Source organism: Erigeron canadensis, chromosome 6 (genome assembly GCF_010389155.1).
Source record: "Erigeron canadensis isolate Cc75 chromosome 6, C_canadensis_v1, whole genome shotgun sequence".
Classification (NCBI taxonomy): Eukaryota; Viridiplantae; Streptophyta; class Magnoliopsida; order Asterales; family Asteraceae; genus Erigeron; species Erigeron canadensis.
Window position 1 is genome coordinate 19,781,388 of NC_057766.1, and position 8,027 is coordinate 19,789,414.

At 32.1% G+C, this 8,027-nt stretch overlaps 2 non-coding genes across 2 annotated transcripts; both read left to right on the forward strand.

Moving 5' to 3' along the window:
• The first annotated feature begins 1,036 nt into the window (after positions 1-1,036).
• Positions 1,037-1,141, forward strand: LOC122606369. Its single transcript, XR_006324881.1, has one exon. It is a non-coding gene; the product is annotated as a small nucleolar RNA R12 (small nucleolar RNA).
• A 69-nt stretch (positions 1,142-1,210) lies between these two features.
• On the forward strand, positions 1,211-1,295 carry LOC122606365. The gene has a single exon (XR_006324878.1). It is a non-coding gene; the product is annotated as a small nucleolar RNA SNORD24 (small nucleolar RNA).
• Positions 1,296-8,027: the final 6,732 nt, after the last annotated feature.

Consider the following 8,027-nt stretch of genomic DNA (forward strand, 5'->3'; position numbering starts at 1 on the left):
TTATATTTGTGTTCATAATTATCTATTAATACCTAACCAAATAATGTATTATATTTTTAAGGGATTAGTATTTTAAAATGTAAGCAAACTTACGCGAATTGTTATAGTGTGTATCGAACTTCAATCATTGTACGTAATAAACTTTCAAATGATATGCATTGTATGTATTTGAATATATATGTGGCAACCATATAAACTGTCACTTGTAAGTTTTTGATTGGTTGAATACATACAATGCACAGGATTTGAAAGTACATACAATGTATAAGATTGAAGTTTGATACATACTATCGTGTAAAGTTGTTTATAGCTTCGGCAGATCGCTTAGTCCCGTTCATCTTCGGCGCAAGAGCGCTCGATCAGTGAGCTATTGAGGTACTAATCTTATATTTAGATACTCATTCTGCTTTCTCATTATTTTTACTCTATTATACGCATTCATTCTTGAAGCTGAATGGACCTAGTTGAAACTACATGAAAGTTGTGTCGGACAAAAAATAAACAAAACAAAGCCCAATAGGCCGCTAAAAAAATATTGTATCAGCCCACAACCCAAGCAAATTAGGGTTTATACATGTCTCTAAGTCTCTTTGCCGTGTATAAAAGATATCCACCCACCCTAAACGCAAACATACCCAATCAAACACAACCGATAAGTTATTATATTTTTTCTTTCTTTCGTCTGTCTATTTGTTGCTTGAATCTTTGTTTTGGTAAAATTATTATTATTTATCAAGCCTAATATTGCAAATCTGTTAATCGCATTCCAATAATAAAGCGGTGGATTAAGGGATCTATCGTTAGGCAATACTAAATATATATTTTGATATATATCACATATATTTGAATTGTATATGTGGCTACCTTTAGCTCCGGGTTCCTCATTGCTAGAGGTTTCCGGTGACGAGGTAGATACAATTAAATTATTATTATTTTATATTTAGTTATTATCTGTAATTTTTTTAAAATTTTTTTGTAACATAGATTAAGTGTCATTTTTTGTTTTAATTGTTTCTGATGTGTAAATTAAATATAAATGAGGATGATGAAAAAAATCATTCGGATTCCCAATGATTTATTCTCTTTACAATAGTTTTTATTTGAAGAGGATTGTGATCTTAACACTCCATTTCTGACTCTTTTTTTTAAGAAGTTTAAATTTCTAATATTTGTTTAATTTTTAAATCCTAATAATAAAGTGAATTAAATGGGCCAGTGATGTAAGAAAATATTTGCTACTCTTGATGGGTTTATACCCATTTGATGATTCATTATCCACCAAGATCTCTGAGGCCTATATTGTTCAGTTTTTATCTTGTATATTTTGATGAAGGGGTTGTGGTTTATGTGAGTAATTATTATTTTATGATTATATGGTCTTTTTTCTGTAACTGATGATACTTTTATTAGAATTTTCGATTTTGTGTTTTAGGCGAATTAATTTCATCCCTGTGAATTGCACACAGCCCTGTGATTAACTATTATCGCTTTTATTTCTTTATAGCAGGTCAGCAGGATAAGATTAAAGTTTTCTGTGTTATCTCACTAGTCACTACTACTACATCTTTTCTGTTTATGAATTTGTATTGAGTCAATGTGGGTCACAAACTTGTCACTTTTCTCATGTTATATATCATTTTAGTTCAAATTTGGAGATAATTTATGACTCTTAAATCTTAATATAATATTTTGGGTAGTTATTTAGATAATCAATTTATATTTTGTTTATAAATACGTCACATATATATATAATTATATAAAATTATGGAGTATATAAAATTGTTTTATAAATTGAGTTGCGATTTGAATCATGAGTTAAAAAATCAATTTTTTGAGTTGGGAATCAAAAGTTGTCCATAACTATGGGTATAATCACCAATCGCAAAATAATAGGGGTTTAAAAAATAACCGAAAAAACTAAAAGCGGAAAAAACCGAAAACCAAAAACTGATGAATTAGGGTTTGGAGACGGTTTTTAAAGTTCATTATCCAATTAGGATGAATCATATTCTATCCGGTTAACTAAATTTAATTATATATATATTTAGTCAACATTTTTTTTATTTGTTGCCTAATAATATTAATTTGTAAGTATGTATGAATTTATTAGAATATTAGTTTGAGAAGGATAAGGATTTAGAGGTAAAAGCAACACTTATAAGATATGCATTAATTGAACATATACATTTAACAGATAATAATTCTATATAAGTTTGAAAAGGATAATGATTTGAGGATTTTTTAATTAAAAAAGCTTTTCATAAATATTTATTTAATTTATTATTATTAATTTATATAAATTTAAAGAGACGCGTGTCACATAAAATATTGATCTAAATAATGTTTCAATCATGTTTTAGTTTATTAGTAAATAGTTGTGGACTCATCATTTTTGACTCGACTCGAAAACATGATTTTTGACTTGTGACTTGAAGTAATTTGACTTGTAAGAGACTAGACATTTTTATATACTACATAATAGTATATAGTTATTTATATGTGAGTATATATATATAAATAAAATATAAGCTGATTATCTTAATTCATTACCAAAATATTACATATTCGATACTTTTGAGTCATAAATTTACAATTTATATTCAAATTCGTACTAAATTGATCAAAAATACATATATAATATATAAAACAATGAAACAATAAATATTGATATATAATATATGTATTGACTCGTTTCAAATTCAAATCGTGACTCGTAAGAGTCACCCCATCCTGGGAGACACCTTACTTTTGATGTCAAATCAACTCGTGAATCGTAGGAGTCTGGTCAATTGATTTTCATTAACCCATTCAATTGTCTTCCATGTCAGGGTATGTATATATATATATATATATATATATTTTTTTCATTAATAGGAATACATTTGGTTTTTCTATCGTTTTTTTTTTCACACCACAAGAAAAAACAAAAATATATATGTAATTTAAAAAAGTTATTATAGGAAATGATTAATTCTTCTAACTAAATAGTTTAATTAAAAAATTTAATGGGTAACACATATTACATTCTTATGAAAGATTTTTAAGCTATTATCATTTTCTAATTATTATATATGTTTTTTTCAACGAAACAAAAAAGTAAAATAGTTGGTTTTTGTTTATATGGTGATATGTCTCAATTTATACATGTTTCACTCATACAAATTGGACGTTTTGTACTCGTTTTATAGCTGTTTATACTTGTTTTGTGGTGCGTTATAGTGTTTGCTAGTAGTTTCAGGGCTATAGCAGGTACATTGCTCATAAATGGTAGAGAATAGCTCAGAAATGGTTCATATGCACAAACGGGTAAGCCTTGAGGAAGAACGAAGCTGAAATACCAAAATCTGGCAGAAATCGCGGCGCGACCTGAATCACTCGCGGCGCGATACAGTATAAAACTCGAATCGCGACGGGACTCTGACACATCGCGACACGACAAAAAGTTATGTGCAAAACTGGTCCGAAACTTGCATTCTTCGTGGCGCGACTCGGCGATGGACCGACGGATTTTCTCTCTCTTGGGGTATAAATACATGCACCCACTCAAACCTAAAAGAAATCTTGAACATTTGAGCTCACACACTTATACTCCAGCCGTTTTTCTAGGTTTTCTAAGGGATTTCATCACTCCAACATCATTGGAAGATTTGAAGATTAAATTTGGCTCTTGTTTAGTGATTGTAGCTCGATTGTAACCTCAATTTGGATTATTACTCTATATTTGGTACATCATGTTATCCTTTTTATTTGAATCTATAGTTCTTTTCATTATGAGTAGCTAAATCTTTATACATCCATGAAGATGAAGTGAAACAATTAGTTATGGTTGCATAATATTTTGAATTCAAGTTGGTTTTACTTAGCATTTTGTCAAGATTTTAATGAATTGATTTCTTCTACTTAAACTTGTGTTCTTGGTGATATTTGTGTTTTTCGATAATGGTACTAGTTGAATGCAAGTATTATTTTAGTTGTTTGTCTATGAATAATTTTTGCTAGGTCATGGTATGATAGTGAAGAATACAAGTTTAATAGAAATTACTTTGTTAAGTGGATTTAACGGTTGGTGGTACCACGTTTTTTTCACAAAGATAAAATTGTTATTTAAATAATCAAGCAAACTAGTTAGTTGAAGGAATTGTAATAGGGTTGGTGGTACCACTTATTGCAAGAAATTGAGTTGATTAGATGATTGAGTAGATTTTATAAACGTAGTGCACCCGTTTGTGTTTTTGACTTGTCACGATTATTATCACCAACATTATTGAATTTTGAGCTTAAACCATATGCAACCTAGACTTCTTGTGGAGCGGATTCGACATAGATGGCTTTTTAATTATTGTTTACACTAAAACCATTTTCGATTAATTCCTTGGAATTACTAACTTGCTTTAATTTCGGCAAACTAACTTTTCAAGACTCAAAATGACAACTCGGTCACAAACCAAACTTTCTCTTGATTTACATTTTTACAACTTTAAGTACAACATTCAGTCATTGTGTTCGATCATGGTCTTACCAATTAACTATATTAGATACGAACGGGTACACTGCCCGTTAGTGTATGATAGTCAGTAAGCGGTAGATCTTGTTATAAATTATTAAACTCAATTTCACACATCAAGTTTTTGGCGCCGTTGCCGGGGATTGATTTTAAGTACTTTTGGTTGAGATTCTGTGAATCGATCCTTTTTCGTGCTTTGCACTGGAAAGTTACTTGCTTTATTTTATCTTTAGTTTGCTTCATTGTACCTCAGGTGCTATTAAGGTTTTTAGTTCGAGTGCTCATCCATTCGAGCTTCTGGGAAACCATTAGTGAAGGCCACATCTAACCCCGATAAACTCAAAAGCGCACCAAACCACAAACATCACAACCGTCATCATCCACACCATTTTACATAGATACCACTCCTAGACCCAAACCCGACCACATACTTCACGAGACTTATTACGAGTCGGGAAGTAACGAGTGGGGTTACTATTCCGAAAAAGAAGAACCAATTTCCGATAAAACACCTACTCCACCCGAATCACCAAAACCGGACATCAATATGGCCGGTCAACAAAATCCACCCGATCTTTTTAACACCAAGATCGAGGACCTTCCTCGAACCATACCTGTAACACCCTGCTTTATAAAAATGTGAATTTCAAAAAAATTTCGACTTTAAACATGACACTGTTAATAAAATGCGAAAGCGACTTTTAAAATTCCCAATTGATCCCTAACGAAACCAATAAAACATAATGAATGTCTTAAAAAGGTGTTACCAACCAGTATCATCACAATAATGTAAATGAAATCCACAATCAACCTCAATAAAGACAGTCAACGTAATCAAAGCCAAAAGGGCTAAATAATTAAGTCTACTTAATTAGTGCAACTATGGGTAACTAAAGCCAACGTCCAAAAGCTCCAATAATAGCTACCCATCTCACAAGCAAGCTACCAGCCATTGATCAATGCCTAACCTGAGGGCACAACACATTTCCACAAAACAAGTGTCAGCTATTAAAGCTGAGTAAGATAACAAGTTAGTATAAATAAAGGGATTGCCAATTAAAACACTTTAATAAATCAACTCATGCATATATAAAGGCAAAAACAACAAAACAACATAAACTGCATAATAAGGATTATCAAATCCTATAATGTGCCTAGCAATCCTGCATAATCACCAATATCCACATAACTGCATAAGCTGCATAAATCACCAAAGGTTATGCAAAGATAAACTACATAAAGAGGTTGTGTGAGGCGACTAAATAGCCATATATGGAACTTCACACCCGACTTGATGGGTAAACCTTACGGTGGTCCATCTATGTCGTTATGGATAGGCATAACCAAATCCATGAGTATTCCGTTAACACCAGGTGGTCAACCACGACACCCGAAATACTCTAAACATCAGGTTGTATTCACAAGAGAACCTGATCAGGGTCCCAAGTGACGCCATAGCACACTCCGCCTAAATAGACGTCATGTGGGTTAAGCTTAACTCTTACATCAATGATCGAGACTTTCACCAAAAGATATATTAAAAATATATCACACCAATATCCACATAATAATTTAGAGCCCTTAAACGTGCACGTGACATGACAACCTAAATCATATCTAGTGTACTATATGTACAAGTCCACATAAATCATTCACCACACAATCAACAAGCTACATATATCAACAATACAACATTAAGCTCATTTCTACCCAAGCATGCTTTAACAACACCTAATAAATCTCCCACATATATCACATACACAACATATGCATGAGATAGTTGAAACAATATAAAGAGAGATTATATCAAAACTACATTTTGTTGTATCCCCCAGTGTGACAAAAGTAAGTTATCTTACCTTAGCCTGATAAAGATCCATCATCAACTCCAACTTTAGTCTAACACCTATAATTAATTACCCATAATAATAATAATAATATAAGTGATTAAACATTATAATCATGAATATATGACCATTCGATCAGCTATATATATTTCTCATTTCATGACTTTTTATAATATCTAATATTGTATGAATCCATTGACATATAATTCAATGTACAACGTGACTTCTTCGATGATCTTAATCTTTTGAGTCTTTTAACTGCTTAGTAACACCACCATATCATTTACTATCAATTTCCATTTTAAAGACAAGCCACATCAAAAGTTCATCATATATATACTTACAAGAACTACGACACACACGAAAACCTTGAATCACACTTCGACAGGAACCAAAAACTCAACCACCCAGCCCATTGCACCGCTAATGTTAATAATATTATTTATAATACGATATCTAGTTTGAAGCTAGGAGTGAACTATACCTTGTCATGAACCGAGCTCGAACCCATAAATCACCCCATCAAAACTTCAAGTAAAACTTGTTCCGTAACAACAAAGACTGCTTTTGTATATCTTCTTAATTCGGTCAATTCCCCAAACATATGGCGATATGCACACCCGAAGATGTCAGACAAAAGGCACCCTCATCGGGCTCTTCTTTTAGCTCTCTTGCTAAACGAGACGACACTACTAGTTATCTTGGTGATAAGGCATGTATCTCCATAATCACTAACAACTTTCTTGCTGATAAGAAAATAACCCGAACTCCAACCGATCATGAGACTATTAGCAGCTAGTCACGTAGATTCTACTAAGGATCAACAACCTGATTTTTCATTGCTATCCTAATGGTTAAATCTTGACACACTAACGAAACCAACTCCCCACCTTTTGGATCCTCACAACTCACGACCTCCCCCATAACCCACTATGCACACAATGTTTAGTTAATGGCTACTCACGAGAGACGAGATCACAACGACGTATATCCTTGATCGACGTATCTACTTTCCGTCCTTTCCCTCTGTATTTTGATATATAAAACGTTTCTAAGGGTTATTCTATTCTCAACATAACATATGGTTGATGAGCTAATATATATATTGGCTAATTAATAATGAGATCGAATTAACCATTACATCTAGAGTACGTGATCACCATCTTTTTCTCTTTTGTCTTTAAGTGGCGGCTAGCTAAAAGAGTAAGGCAGCGATACGATTTTTTATAATCTTATGTTTTCGACGGCAACTAGAACAGATATATGGAGAGTATTTATATCTAGGTTTATGACATTAAAAGATTTATTTTAGTTAATCCCTAATTAAGTTTCATCAAAACGACATTTAACCCTTTCTAGTTTATTAGCCAAATATTAACCTCTTAAAATGTCATGCGGGAACACGAACAATATAACAAGTACTGATAGTAAAAACATTTATTATTCCATGTTTAACTAAATTTAAAGTATATTAGTTATCGTCAATTAAACACCCATCATGACTTGACGAAACAACCAAGTTAACTAAGTATAAAGTCAACTTCTACGTAAAAAGATTTAGGATGTTACAATACCCACCTCCTGCCAATCGGCAATCCGAACACCTGAGATTGACACTTTCACGGTGAAAGGCAACCATTTGCAAATGATTAAGGACTTGTGCTTTGATTGAAGAC